The sequence below is a fragment of the Atractosteus spatula genome, chromosome 24, assembly GCF_055471065.1.
Source record: "Atractosteus spatula isolate fAtrSpa1 chromosome 24, fAtrSpa1.hap1, whole genome shotgun sequence".
NCBI classification, from domain to species: Eukaryota; Metazoa; Chordata; class Actinopteri; order Semionotiformes; family Lepisosteidae; genus Atractosteus; species Atractosteus spatula.
In genome coordinates, this window is record NC_142729.1 from 8,868,283 (window position 1) to 8,883,959 (window position 15,677).

General features: G+C 39.1%; 1 protein-coding gene across 1 annotated transcript in view; it reads right to left on the bottom strand.

Annotated features, from left to right (window-relative positions):
• LOC148815861 (uncharacterized) overlaps positions 1 to 15,677 on the bottom strand; it is a 41,040-nt gene that overhangs the window by 14,435 nt on the left and 10,928 nt on the right. The gene's annotated exons all lie outside the window — the stretch shown is intronic.

A 15,677-nucleotide genomic window follows, 5' to 3' on the forward strand; every position in this document is an offset into this window, starting at 1 on the left:
TTTCAGAAAAAGGTGAAGTGGTGTAGGAGGTACAGTAGGGCACTCAAAAGGTAAAACTGAATTATGTTATGAGTTGTAAGAAAAAGAATGAAAGAGTCTGTGTGATTCCAACAGTTTGCTGAAGGATTACTTAGTGTCTAGCATTAAGCAGAGAATTTCAGGGGTCAGCTCGGACAAGAAGAACGATTACACAAACCATAGTCATATTATATGTGTACTATTTATTTCTCATACCCTTATCTTTCTTAAGAAATCATAAACAGAAATAGTAGTGACCAAAAATGTATACAAGTCCTATGAAACCTGTACTCTCTAGCAATAGTAGATAATTTAGCATTCATTTAGTATGAAGGAAGACTTTAAACCAGTGGTGTCATAAGGGTGTCAAGAAAGGCTGAGACGCACGTTTTGGGACAGTTGCATGCTCAGATGATGAGATGCATGAGTTACATGAGATGTCCTGGGGTACTGGGTTTGTGGATTTTTGGAATGAGGTAAAATTGGGATACCTGAGGGTGTTCAACAGTGAGACACTTGAGAAGTGAGATGGTGGATACCACTTCTTTTTGGTGGTTAGTGGTAGGATCCTATAGAAGAGGAGGATAGGTGAAAGTGTTGATAAGTTGTCAGGAGTGAAGAAAGATACAAGGCGTGAAGAAGGGGTTACCTTAAGTCCTTTCTGCACAAGGACTGGACTTCTAAGCAACAGGCTGGAGTTTATGGCAGGAAAGGGAGATAAGTGCTAAAGATTCCAGATGCCAGCTAGGAAACCCCAGGGAGGGTAATCTAAAACCCTGACCATTTGGCCAAAAGGCTGTAAACTGTCCAAACACCGTGACCTCTCCCTATTACCATAGTACAGAGCAACGTCAGAAGCGGCAGGAAAACCCTATATAAACTGAAAGTTCTGTACCGGCATTTTGAACAATACTTCGGTTCTATTGTTCCTTGCATGCAATAAACTCATCTGTTTAACTTCATCCGGGATCCAGAGCTTATTCTTTCTGTTACAACAGAGGTTTCATTAATATACAGGTCTTTTTGCCACACCACAACAGTGCCGCCTTTGTCTGCTGATTTGATGACAATATCATCTCTATTGTGGAGAGACTGGAGTGCCTGAAATTCTCATAAGGTGAGGTTAGACCTGTATTTCCTAGGTTTGGAAAGGGTCTTGGGAGCTTGATTGTTGCATTGATTAATAAAACAGTCCACTGACAGAAAACGCCCGGAGGGGGGAGTCCAAAAGCTCTGTTTAGGATTAATTTTGTTAATGACTTTGATAACTTGCCAGAGAAGAGGTGTCATCAGCAAAATGTGCTCTGAGCCAGATCCTGCAGTAAAAGCAGTTGAGATCACAAAACAAAAATATGATTGTATTTTTATTTAGGTCATGCGATCAGAGTGATGCATTGCCAGTTCAGTGGTAAAATTATCACGTACCATGTGGGAGGCCAGGATTTGGTTCAAGCCAGTGAGCAAGTGATACTTTAACAAACTAAGGGATAATAAAGACTCTTTCTCTAATAATGAGGAGGAGGTGGAGGTGGTACAGGAGGAACAAGAAGCATAAAATCATGGCCACACACAATCAGACACAAGCCTCCTGTAATTCCCGCAAATGTAGACCAATTAATTAACCATCCAATCGGTCACCACCACACCAGAGTACTTAAGGGCTCTTTCACACCGTCACCGGTGCTCACTATTTTTGGGTATTTGAGCCCCTAACCTCAGTATCTTCTCGCTACCTGTGTGCTGTCTGTTTCCTGAACCTCCAGCTTATTGACCCGCACTCTCTACGATAACAACTTCATATATCGCTTATTGGCTAAGCATACCTGGCTCTCACCAAAACGTGTGTCTAGGGTAAAATCTTTCACTGCATAGGGTCCAGCTTTGATCTTGACTACAGTGCCATAACACATCAACTCTGCAAAGTCACAAAACAGATGTAAAATACTATGTATTTTATACAACTACACTTATAGGTACTGTACCATAACTGACATGATGGTAACAGAGATGACATGAGAGTAACATTTGACAGTTATAATTAATTCTGAAATAATTGTAATTAAATTATCATTGAACTCTCAACTGTGCAAATACTTGCAAAAAAATACATTTGCATATTTGAGAGGATATGTAATTAAGAAGTTAATCGATCAGAGAAGGAACAGCTAATTCAGGAATTTCATGGGAGAAAGCCCGTAGAAACTACTCAGAAAAAAACTAATTGGTAAACTCCCTGAAAGGCTACATTGCCCAGATATTTGCTTCCTAGAGTCTGCAGGTACTGTCCAGCCTGCTGGATTCTGTTATATAAGTCAATCAATATGGTCAATCGTATGTTGTTTAAAGGTGATAACACCGTTATCTGATAGTGTTCAGGAGATTGATAATCCAATTTCTATGGAGTGTGAAGAAGGAAAAACTGCATGTGTGTATACTGTACAGGTACATACTGTTGTACATATAATATTGTAAAGTGTCGTTTATTCCAGATTTATCTGTGACAAGAAAATAACATCCTTAATTAAATAAAAGTGGGGATTATGAAGACTTACGGTTATCCTGAGTGGTGTATTTTCCCTTAAGAAAATATTTCATTTTGGTGAGTCCACAAAACTTTTAAGTGTTACCAAAATCCTTAGACAAAGTCACAAAGTGAGTGGGCAAAATGGCAATTGTAATTTAACATTGATGTTAAGTGCAAAGCAATCCACAACATGCGCTACACATGTTGTGATTGCCTGTTGGAGTACTTGACAAACATTAGGTTAGCACTGTACGGCTGTATTTTGATATTTGGTACAGTTTATTTACTTTTTGATTTTAATATAAATGTAAACATAAATGCTGTTCAGTCTATTGTAGTTTTATTTTAGCTGAGTAGGGACTGATCAGGGGGAATGCAAGGGGGACTGTGAAACATCCAAGACAAATGCTGGTATTTTAATACAGTTGACGATCAAAAGAAACTCACAATTAGTATGATGTTGTCATTAATGTGCCTTGAAATTGATGTTCAGATAAAGTATTTGAAGAAACTATGAAAAAAGCAACAGCAAAAGCAAAGGATTTTGATTTTGAACCACTCTTTGCACCTTAATAACAGCAATGTTTTTGCTCTTGCAATGATCCTCTTCTGGAAAGGCTTAAAGTTGTTTGCTTCCATTCTATTTTGGATGTAGCTATAACTTTCATTGAAGAGAGGTTTTCATACTTTCAACTTTTTGTATACTATTGGAAACATTAAAAAAATAGTTTTCTAAAAAAGCATTTCTATGACCTACATTTAGCACTTATTACCAGTATCAATAACACTTCCGATATGGATTAGAAATCTATGATGAACTGAGAGCTTTATCTGAGCTAAATAAAAGCCCTAAAATGCCTCCTGTAAAAATTTTAGGATTGATAGCAAGATTTCTTTTTTCATCCTAAACGTTGCTATTGCATTACACATTAAGTGAACATTACCAGCTTCAGCAGGTTCTGGTGAGCACTGAAATTAATAAAATATTTAACATGATCCATGTTTCAAAATCATTCATCAGGATTCACATTAATATCAGTTGAAAATAATACATAAATAAAATAGATTTAATTAGGAGGGATGACAACAACCAAGTTCAATCAGACTCCGCTGTCAGTAATTTGCAATCACTCCTTTCCTGAAACCCTATAATATTTTGTTCTCTCCCTTCTCTCCCTCACATATATCTTTTTGTCTGGAGTGTGCTATGACCCTGCTTTTCCTTTCTTTTTTCAACTGGAATGGATATTCTTGTTTGCTGCTCCAGCAAATAGTTTTTAATCTTGGCCAAGAATCTCCGGATCCTCACGTTCAGTCTGTACCAATTTCATGCTGAGATTCATACCTGTCTTTTTCAAAACCGCTAGCTTCATGACCATCTTATTTGTCCCGTAAAATCAGGCTGCTCTAGACAAAAGCAAACTTTTTCTGACATTTGCAAACCGTGTCCTATCTGTTTTGAAACCTTCCCTGCCATTAACATTTTGGCTGTAGAAAAACACCAGCATATTCTCCATTAACAGTGTTTCGTTCACAATATACATTTAGGAGTATTGCTTCTTTTTAGCTATCAAAAGTATATAATAAACAAGTCCTGGGATTCCAAAAAACCAGCATCTCCCAATGATGTCATCAGCAATCCTACACTCCAGTCTGGTACAAAGATCTGAGCTGCCAGCGTCTGCTGAGCTACTGAGCCTCTCCTCACATTCATTGGATTGTGCTCCGAATAACATTCAGGAAAGTAAAAAAAACATATTGATTGTTTCACGTTTGCCTCCCACATTATTCTCGCAATGTTTGCATTCATTCTCTATATGTGGACTGTGCTTCGAACAACAAGTAAGGAAAAGAAAAGTGCAGAATAAAGGAAAAGAAATGTGCCACTTTTTTGCTTTCTAGCAAACCTGATTAATTGAAATGCACCTACAGTAAGAAAGCTTTGAAGTTTGTAAATAAATTGTGGTTATTCAGCAAGCTTCTGCTTCTGGCGATGCTGTCACTCAGCACACAACAGGACAGAAGAGCCTCTGAGACACTGTCCCTGCAAACCCCAGGACCATCTGTTACACCTCCATCCTATGTTTGTTTCTTCTTTCTGCATTCTTTATCAGTTTGTATTTGTTTTTCTTGATTCTGCTTCCTCTTGTTTTATCTTGTTTAAACTCATTCCTCTGAATCTCAAGCCTCATGCTGCATTCTTTCCTCTATGTTCTTTAACCTTGTCTTTTCTCCTGCCCTCTCTTTTGCTTCTGGGCCAGTGTAGCACCTTCTCAGCTACAGCATTACAGTGGGAGTCTGTGTTACCCAGTAGTCAGTCCCCGACACGTAACTCCTGCTACACCAGGAGTTCACAAAGTCAACAGGTTTATATGCCTCAGCATCTGATTGTGTTTCACAGCTCCCCCTGTTCTCTGGGGTAGCCAGGGTGTCGCAAAGAATCTGGTCTGACACTGACAAAGGCTGCTGTCAGTCTTTCTCTGAGTCCAGACTGCTGGTCAAATCTGTCAACACAGAGACCCCAAGACTTCAACACTCAGTACTGCTGTCTTTAGTAAGGCTACACTACTTTTCTCTCAATAGACACAGGCAGAACAGTTCTCTCCTGTTAAGTGAGCAACGACATCTGCCCTGTGTCTGCCAGCTCTAGGTAGAAGAACACCTCTTTGTTTCCTACACTGGCTTTGTCCCTGGCCTCTACAGGCAATACCTCAATGACTGCGTTCACACTGCCACATTCTCTAATGGCCACCTAGAGCATTTTCTGCATCACTTCACCAACTTCCATCCATCCAAAAATACAGTTAACATATCTTCCACTACTCTTCTGTTTCTGGCATAAACTTATCCATTAACCATCCATGACTCTATACTTCTGTCTATTACAAATTCAGAGATTCACACAGCTAACTCTTGTACAGTTCCTTTCAGCCCACACTAAAAACCCTCTCCCAGCTATTTACGTTGGTGAAACAGGAAGGAGACTGGGAGACTGTTTCAGGGAACATGTCAGTGCTGTGAGGATTAAAGATTGCTCTTAGCCTATAGTTTCCCATCTCACCTCAAATGGCCACGATCATTCTGATCTCTCCTTTTGCATTCTCACAGAGGGGGTTTCAGAACTTCTATTTTAGAAAGATGTCTGAACCAAAATTATCCTGAAACTAGAATCACATCTTCCACCTTCTCTCAATGACCAACCCATTTCCTTCTAATCCTCTCTATTCATCGGCAGGTTTTGACTTCACACCTCTCTTGGCTTCACATCACTTGAGTATTTCTACTGCTTCTCTTCTGCTTCAGCCTCCTCTCCCCTCCCAGGTTTTATACTCCAATGCTTTATTTACTGCCAGTTTTCCTCTCTTCCCCACACCTGTAGGAGGCTCTACAACTGAAACATTGTGTTTTATTTTCAGAATGGAATAGTTCTTTACTTGTTTCCTTGCATAAATCAGACCTTTCTTCCAAACTGGATGGCCAAGTAAAATGAGGACTGATCAGAGTGAGACAACAATATCCCAAGCACTGTACAATCTGGCCTGTATTACAGAGTGGCAAATCCACATGAAACCCCACATGGAGCTTGCAACAAAACATTTAAGTGATAGCATAAACAGGTTTTGTGGTTTGACACAACTAAAATGGCTTAACCAAAATTTTCCACAAACACATTGCACAACATAGAAAACTACTGTACAACATAGAGGTGGCGTCATCATGCTATGGGAATGTTTCTCACATAACTGTTTAGTGGCAATGCTTGTTAATAAGACAGAATTAAGTGTTGCTGTGCTTTCCCAAATGAGGCCCCATCTCTCTCTTCATCTCTGTGGTGCAGCCACAGAGAAACTATTCATGCAGGCTGATTTAAAGATGTTTTCTTTTGATAAGGGACAGCTCCCAAATGGGGATGCACTTAGCTAAGCCTGGCTATCATGATCAATGGTCATACATTGGCGCCTATCTGTCTAGGGAGTGCCAGATGGACATCTGGACTGCATTCCTAAGTGTCAGGAGTAAGTGACTCATATCTCACCTTGATCAACCAATCAGGGACTGGTAGGGCAGAGTAACCCACGTGGGACTCTGATGCCCATGAAACTTTCAGCCAATGAACGAGCTGAAGTTCCTCCAGGTAAAAACAGTCAACACAACTTTGATAAGAAATTGTTAGGAGGAAAAAACCTGAAGAAGGTTAAAAAGATTGTAAAGCTTTGAACCTTCCTAGGAGCACTGTGAAGTCCATTGTAACAAAATGGGAAAAAACATGGCACAAGCCAGATACTACTAAGATCATACTACCAAATTGAGCAACTGGACAAGAAAGGCAATTGTCAGAAAAGTGACCAAGAGGCCAGCTACAAAACTAACAGAGCTGCAGAGCTCTTTGGCTGAAATGGGAGAAACTGTCTAGAGATCAACAATCTCTTCAGCACTTCCCAGATTCGGCCTCCTTGGGAGAGTGGCTAGATGGAAGCCACTTCTGAGAATGGCAAACATTAAGTCATGCCTGGAGTTTGCTGGAAGCCATGTGACAAAACCTGAAACCTTTTGGAAGGAAATTTTGTGGTCTGATGAGACTAAAGTTGGTCTGAAAGCAAAGTGCTGGCGCAAACCAAATACAGCCCAAAACCCAGGTAACACCATCCATACTGTCAAGCATGGTGGTGGCAGCATCATGCTCTGGGGTTGCTTTTCAGCAGGAGGAAGGCTTGTTAGATCTGCGTTAAGGGCAAAGCTTTATTTTCCAGAAGGACAATGACCCAAAGCACATGGCAAAAGCTATCAAGGAATGGCTTGGAAAAAAAGAAGGTTTGTTTTCTGGAATGGCCCAGCCAGAGCCCACAGTTGAATCCACTTGAAAATCTGTGGTATGACCTGAAAATTGCTGTCCACCGATGCTCTCCATCTAATTTGGCAGAGTTGGAGCAAATTTTCATTGAAGAATGGGCAAAAATTCCACAATCTAAATGCGCAAAGCTCATACAGACATACCTAAGAAGACTCACGGCTGTAATTGCTGCTAAAGGACTATGTACAAAGTATTGACTGGTGGGGGGGGGGTGAATACTTTCATTCTGAAGAAACAAATATTCTTGAATAAAAAGTATTCAAGAACATTTATGAATTTTTGATTCATAAATGTATTGAACTTATTGTGTAATTGAAGGGAGAAAAAAATTCAATGTGTACAAATTTGGAGGTGTAACAGGAATGAACTGTGAAAAAATTCAAGGGGGTGAATACTTTCTGAAGGCACTGTACTTCCTGTGTCTTGCCCAGGGAGGAGGTTCTGTTTCCATTTGTTTGCATATTGTAAGAGCTAATAATCAAAAAAGATTTTTATCAGATCCTTTTTCACTGCCTAAATGTAGTAAAAAGCTTACTGGTAGTGCTTTCTATAAATTACAATAGCTATTATGGTGGGGTTTTTTTTAATAATGTATACTTTTTTTGGGTATGCAATCAATACCATTACAGGTCCCAGCTTCACAAAAAAATCAAGCATTTGCAACCTTTTTTTAGGTCCACAACTTAAAGTTGATCTTTGGAGAAAGCAAAAACAATCTGTTTCTTTTTTTTCCCAGGAAGGCTGGTGAGTAGACAGTGAGATATATAAGAAATATGATGGCTTACGCCTAATGCAAGGGCTTAGCTTCCGTTTAAACCAGAACTAGGCTTCTAGTCTTCTACTGTCTATAAGCCAGCAGCCATATAACCCTGCAACTCACGACTGGCACCCTACTAAAGCTTAGTAGGTGAGCCTGTACAGTATCTGGATGGGGGACTTACTGGGAAAAAACTAAGGCTGCTGCTGGAAGAGGTATTAGAGGGGCCAGTAGGGGGCACTCACCCCGCGGTCTGTGTGGGTCCTAATGCCCCATTATAGTGACAGGGATACTATACTGTACACAGGCACTGATGTGGGAAAACCAAAGTCCTGACTCTCTGTGGTCATTAAAAATCTCAGGGCATTTCTTGAAAAGTGTAGGGGTGTTACACTGGTGTCCTGGTAAAGGCCAATGGGAAATTTATCCAATCATGGCCTCCTAATAATCCCTATCTATGAACTGGCTTCATCACTCTGTTCTTCTCCCCACTATTAGCTGATGTGATGGTGAAAGTATTGGTGCACTCTGGCTGCCGTCACATCATCCAGGTGGGGCTGCACACTGGTGGTGGTGAAGGGGATCCCCATGACCTGTAAAGTGCTTTGAGTGGAGTGTCCAGAAAAGTGCTATACTGTATAAATGTAAGGAATTATTAATTATTATTATATTTACAGAGATATTACAAAAGGTTTGAGGAGACATCATTCCAAGTAGAAATTGCCTTTGAATGTCTTTGACAGCAGCAAAATACTAAAAGGTTAGAGAGGCAACAAAACAAGGTAGATTTGTTAAGGCATAGAGCCAGGAGTACACTAAGCACTACCGGACTGGATCATGCTGGACTGAGGAAATAACTATTTCACTGGAACCTCTGAGCCAGGTGCTAAGCAGAAAATTGACTGTATAAGTCATTGTAACACCATCAAAAGTTTTAAGCTATTAAAATAAAATCTATAAAAATGAGTTTCCTTAGCTCTGCTTGTGATTTGTGTCCTGTAAATATTGCAGATAGACCCCATTATTTCAAATTTACTTTAATCTTTAATCTTTAATTCAAGATTAATAAGCAGCATACTCAGAAAGAATTTGCTACTGGAGCCACATTTCAGTATTTTATTGGTACACAATATCAATTAAAAATGAATAACTGGATGATAATGATTTTTAATTATTAAGAAAGCAAAAGTACTCACATCATATATTGTTAACATTTCATGTCTTGTCTGAGCAATTTCAAACTTTATAGAAATGTTTCAGAATGATACAAGGGCAAGACAACCACAAAGTGTAAATATCCATATTTTCAGTGTTAAGGATAACCTCTACACATGTATAACAAAGTAAATTTACTGAGATGAATCTATGAAAGTAGACTACTTTACATAGACACAAATACTATATTAAAATATAAACTAAATAATTCCTAAATTGAGACTTACAGTAAATCAGTTCTTTAAATCTGTTAATACCAGTACACTGAAAATACTTTTTAGGAATTTTTACATGGAAAACTGCTAACATTCTAATTTCTTCTTTTGTAAATAATATGAGGTGGTCAGCTTTTAAAAATATTGATAGCATCTTGTAGCAGAATTACAGCCAAACAACATTAGCTAAATAACTGTAGCCACTATGTGTTTATATGTGTTACTATAATCTACAAATGTTTTTAATACATTTCCCTTTGATGTGGTTCTCTAATTTGGATTTGTGTTATTTTTATTTGCTTAGGCAAACTGATCCTCATCATCCTCCGACAGCTCCTTTATGGCCATCACAGGATTCTTTCGTATACATTTTTCAATGGCTTTAGATGTTTCTTCAGAAGGAGCAGGCAGCACCGACTCCAGGTTTTTGTTGATGGCATCAACTCTCTTCTGTATACTGGCATCAAATTCTTCACGGTTTTTCTCCACAAGATCTTGAATGCCACTCTGTGCCTCTTTACAACCAGCTTGCAGTTCTCTGCGGATTTTGGCAAATTTGGGATCATTTGGCTCAAGAGACATGAGAGTGGTCAGGCTGCTCATTCTGTCCATGAGGTACAAATGGGAGACCTGGACATATGTTTCTGAGATCATGTGAACAAGGTGAGCAACATTACTTGCTTGGAATGCTGGACCATATATCATATCTTTAATAAAATCCAAGTGACTGTAGTTGGGAATAGACCTGACAGATTCACAGCTGTCCACAAATTCAGAGATGTTTTGGTTGAGACAAGTATCAATTAGATTGGTGATCATTTGGAAGAACTGGACCATCTTGGTCCACTGCTCTCTCACACGACCTAATGCATTCAGCCCTTTGACAAGCATCTTAATCGTGGTGTCAAAGTCTACCTTGTCCACTTGAAGCTTTCTCATTTCAATCAATACTTCATCAAACTCTTGGTTACATTTCTTTAGATTCTCAAAGGTTTTGTGGTACTCTTCTCTGCTTTGTTGGAGCTGTTCTTTGCTCTGTGCGATTTTCATTTGACTCAGTTGTATGGTTGATTGCACAAGGCTCCCAGACTCATCCATTCCTGCAAATGTTTTCGACAAATGAGGTGCACTTGGACTGATTGCAGGAGTACTTGCTAGTTGACTACTTGCGATGTGAAATTTCTGTGTTTTTGTATTCAACTTTTGAATCTTGGTTAGTAAGTTCTTCAACTTTTGTTCGTCCATCTGTCCTGGCACCACTGCCTTCTCCAAATCATCACAGATCTGAATGCCTTTGTTACATAACTTAATAAAGCATGATTTAATTTCACAATCATCTTCTTTCTCTACAAGTGATTTCAGTTTTCTGAATCCCTTATCCCTTGTCCAATTTGTTTCTACCATTTTACTTCTCTGATCATAAAGTTTTTTCACATCAATGCTTTTGCTCTCAGAAGTATAGTTCAACAGGTTTTTTGAAAATGAAAGTAGCTCTTCAGTTCTTGCCACAATGTTTCTTGTTGCACTCATGTTACACTGTTTCATGTTTTCTTCTGTTTCATTTCCAGTTTTATCTGAATCTGTTTTTGAACTCAGCAAAAGTTGAGGAATACAGGTGACTACTTTCATTGCTGCATCTGCAAATGCAAGTCCAACCAATTGAGATCCAGTTGGCATAGAATCAATGGCATCTTTGTATGCCTCTTGAGCTTCTTTGAGTTGCCTGTTTATGTCTTCATGATACATGTTGGCCATTTCTTTTGCTTTTTCTGCAGATTTCTTTCTTTGTTCTGCATCCTTTATAGCCCTCTCAACCTCTTTCAGATTTTCTTGATAAGATGATTTGGCACTCGTGCAGTTCTCCAGAAGCTCAGAAATCAAGCTGATTAATCCATGGAAGTCATTCTCAACATTCTGAGCAAGCTTGAAGCATTTAACTGCCACAAATTTTATTTTTCTGAGCTGAACAGGAAGCATGGTCTCAACAATTTCTTTATTATCTTGCATGAGTGTCTGAACAATCATTTTGACATCCTTGGGTATGTTTAAGCTGTAGAGACGAATTTGATCCATGTTTTTATGGGCTGTGTTGAATGCTTTCCATCCATCATTGCACACCTGCATCAAACAGGCTCTGAATGACTCAGGGTGTCTTATGTATGTGTATGTTTTATCAGGTGTGTGCTTATTTATTGGAAAATCACATGCAGAAGATATGAATATTAGTTCGCCCAGAATGGCAACAGAAATTGGACCTGGTACTAAGAACTCCCCCCAGTTGGCATATGATCTCATTTTCAGTTCAGTCTCCTCCCTGACATCTTGAGCTCTGTAGATCTTCCTGAGTCCATCATTCATTTTAGACAGAGAGTTGGTTGCCATGATGTGACTCCTATAAAAATGAAAAGCTTTAGTTTCAAGGTATTCTTTCCTAATTTTTACAATTAATTCTTTTATAGATTTGTCTCCCTGCCTTTAATATTGAAATAAATTCACAAATCTAATGATAAATCACATTAATAATAATTCTTTTCAAACAAAACTTTGTTTGGTAATGAGTAATCGCCATATTGAATGTGCTACTACAGACATTTTAATTGAAAAGAAGAACTAATGAGATTTGCAATCAGGTTTTGTTAATCTAGTAATTGCAAAATGGCACACCGACTACCGGACTGAATTAAGACCCTGTAACTGAAAAATGGAAAATATTTTAGCCTGTTATGTAGAGTGCTTCAGAATCACCAAGGGATCTGAACTCACCATGGGCCTTTGCTCAATATTTACTTAAGATAAACACCTCATTGTTAATACCAGCAGTAAAGTTTAACAAATTACAAGTGTTCTGTAATATCTGTTGAATCTAACCATGTATGCAGAACCCTTTTTTCACCATTGTAAAACTATTTTTAAAAAAACATCATAATATACCGAAAATAAATAATAAATACCACACAGCACATTTAATATATTTTCACCAACAAAACAAAGAACTTCAAGGAAAGACTTATGGCAAAAGAATCAACACAACCAGAGCTTCACAGAACTGACTGTTTTCCATCCATAATACAGCAAAGCACTTGGTCGCAATTACAGTTTGTATCAGATGACACAGTTCAGCAAAGTTCCAAAGTGTGTCGATAAGTAATCAATAATCAGCAAAACATGACCGCAAAAGCAAAAAAAAACTTGACAAAAACATACTTGTTTTACCCATGTTTTTACCTTGTTCTTTGTAGGAACGAAAATAAACCCACATGTGGCTAAACTTACTCATCTCCAGGCGTGGAGGAAACCGAGACTTATTGGCTAGTGGAGCTGTATTTTGAAACTGACTGTCTTGAAAAAGCTGGTCTAATTGTTTGAAATTGCTGTGATTCATTGTGCTTTCAGCCATTCAAAGCCTTTTATGGAAAGGACTTCCTCCGTGGGGCTTTGGCTGTATTCTAGCTATCAATTATTGACACAGCAGGTGATAATCAATCAGATTCTTATCAGTGGTCATGAGTTCACTCCTCCAATTAAGGTTCACAGCCTTAGAGCAAAAAATGACTTTCGAGCAGTGCCTAGAGGCTTTCTATAGTAATTGCAATGGCCTTTACACATTTATATTAAATTTTATATTTAAAAAAAAATGGGGTATGCGAGTAATATCCTATCCTGAAATTATGTAGATTTTCTTTTAATTTTTGTTCAACCTACAAGCATTTTCAGTTATTTGACAGGGCAACAACTTCAAAAAATTGATCTTTGAAGACAAAAAAATACCTCCTGAATTTGTTTTGTGTTTTTCTGTATATTTCTGATTTCCATGTTGCATATGTTTAACACTTTTAGATCAAAGAGCTAAAACTTGGAATTTAGTTTGTATTGTTTGTTACAAAGATCTGTTTTGTAAAAGGCAGCAGATATAGGCACATAGCTACTGACATGAAAACTAAACAGCACAGTGATTTACATACTATTATTTGGGTTTTCTATACAAGAACTATGTAGTGGCAAGGCTTATTAATAATACAGGAATTAAGTTTCCTGCTCCCTTGCCAGTATCTCTGTCTCATCTCAGTGGCGCTGGACACAGAGAGGCCATTCCATGTGGGACAGATTTAAGGTGTTTTTCTGTCTGAGAGTTTCCTGATAAGGAACAACTCCCAAGGCTGAGATTCTCCAACCACCCTAATGAATGGTCATCTCTGGCGCGTTTCTGTCTGGGAGATTCCAACGGAGTCTAATCCCAAAGTGTTTACAACCCTGAGGTTAAAGAACATTGTTAGTCATCCTCCACCTTGATCAGCCAATCAGGAACTGGTAGGGCAGGGTAACGCCACGTGGGTCTCGAATGCCCGTGAAACTTTCAACCAATGAATGACCATAGTTCCTCCAGATAAAAGAGGCAGCACTGGGCCCAAAAGGTGCCCCTCCAGGACATTCCCAGACTCATCTTGGACAATCACGTGACGGCCAGTGTGTCCGAGTGCCAGGACTTTAATTTGTTCTAAGAGTTGAGACCGGAGGTCACCTGTGCGTAACCAAAGGATCCGCCCGAGGTTAGCCCAGCAGCAAGCCTCGTGAACCACCGGTAACCCACCGTGAATGCTCGCCTGATCAACGAGTGAACTACAGTCGGAACTGTCGACAGCTGAATCTCAGTATTCAGAACTAGCGCTACATCGGGAACGAACTGGTCTTCTTCCCGTCTAAAGAGTGTGACTTGGATCCGCAGTCACTTTTCATGTCCACAAACTCTGCTAGTTCAGCCAGGACTAACTAGCCGGTCTTCAGAGAGTCACTGCCAGAGCGCCACAGCAGCAATCTCTCCCTCCTTCTCCCACACCTCACGCCTGACCAGCACTGCCTGGCACCGGGCCAGAGGACAACGATTGCTGTTCCCTTGTGTCTGCGGGAGATCTGAATCCACATAGATTGGATGAGTATTCAACATTCTGCATTACAGCTCGAGAATTCAATTGTTACCTCAATCCCAGTTGATGTCAATTTAATTCCTATGAGTTATGTACTTGCTTTTGAGTATCTAGTATAGAAGTTGTAATTAAAGCTCATTATGTATCAAATGGTATAAATGAATGGCATACTGAATGTATGTGTCTCTTAGAATTTGTAACTCTTCATGATTGAATATATACCTTTTGTATTCTGCTAACCCTCACTATAAGATCTGTTATGTTTATATGCACTTTTTATGTATAAATAAATGTATTCTCGTGTATTAGTATCCGTGAGTGTGCATTGCTGAGTTTTTCCGCAAGGTCGATTTTCTAATAGCCATCAAAGAATCATTTTGTGATTTACTGCTGTAATGTTTCATAGCCGTTCAGGGACGCCAAATATGTAATGTAGTGGCTCTCTGAAGGCACCAGTTCTGTAGGGTTTGGGCATTTACTGAGACAATTATTAATTGTAGCAGTAAATCACAAAGTTGATTCTTTTGATGGCTTTAGAATCCAACCATGCGACATAACTCAAACAACGCACACACACAGGTACTAATACACGAGGATACATTTATTAATACATAGAATATGCATGTAAACCTAACAGATCTTATCGAGAGGGTTATCAGAATACAAAAGATATATATTCAATCAGTTACGAAGTGTTACACATAACAAGAGGACATACGTTCAGTATATCATTCATTAAGACCGTTTCGTAAATGAACTTGGTTATAACTTCTACATTAGATACTCAAAACAAGTACATAACTCTTAGGAATTAAATTGATATCAACTGGTTGGGATAACAATTGAATTCTCGAGCTGTAATGCAGTGAAGTTGAATACTCATCCAATTTCTGGGGATTCAGATCTCCTGCGGGCACAAAGAAACAGTTGCAGGCTGTTGCTGTCCAATCCGTGCTCTCTGGCTGTGTGCCAGGCTGTGCTGTGCGGCTTGCGACGGTGCGCTGCTGATGCTCACTGACCGGCTAGTTAGTGTAGACTTTAACTAGCAAAGTTTGTGCACAGGAGAAAAGATGACTGTGGATCCCAGCAGGTCAGGAAGAGGACCGGTTCGTTCCTGATGAAGCGCTAGTTCTGAATAGTGATTCAGCTGTCCACAGTTCTGACCTGTTCACGA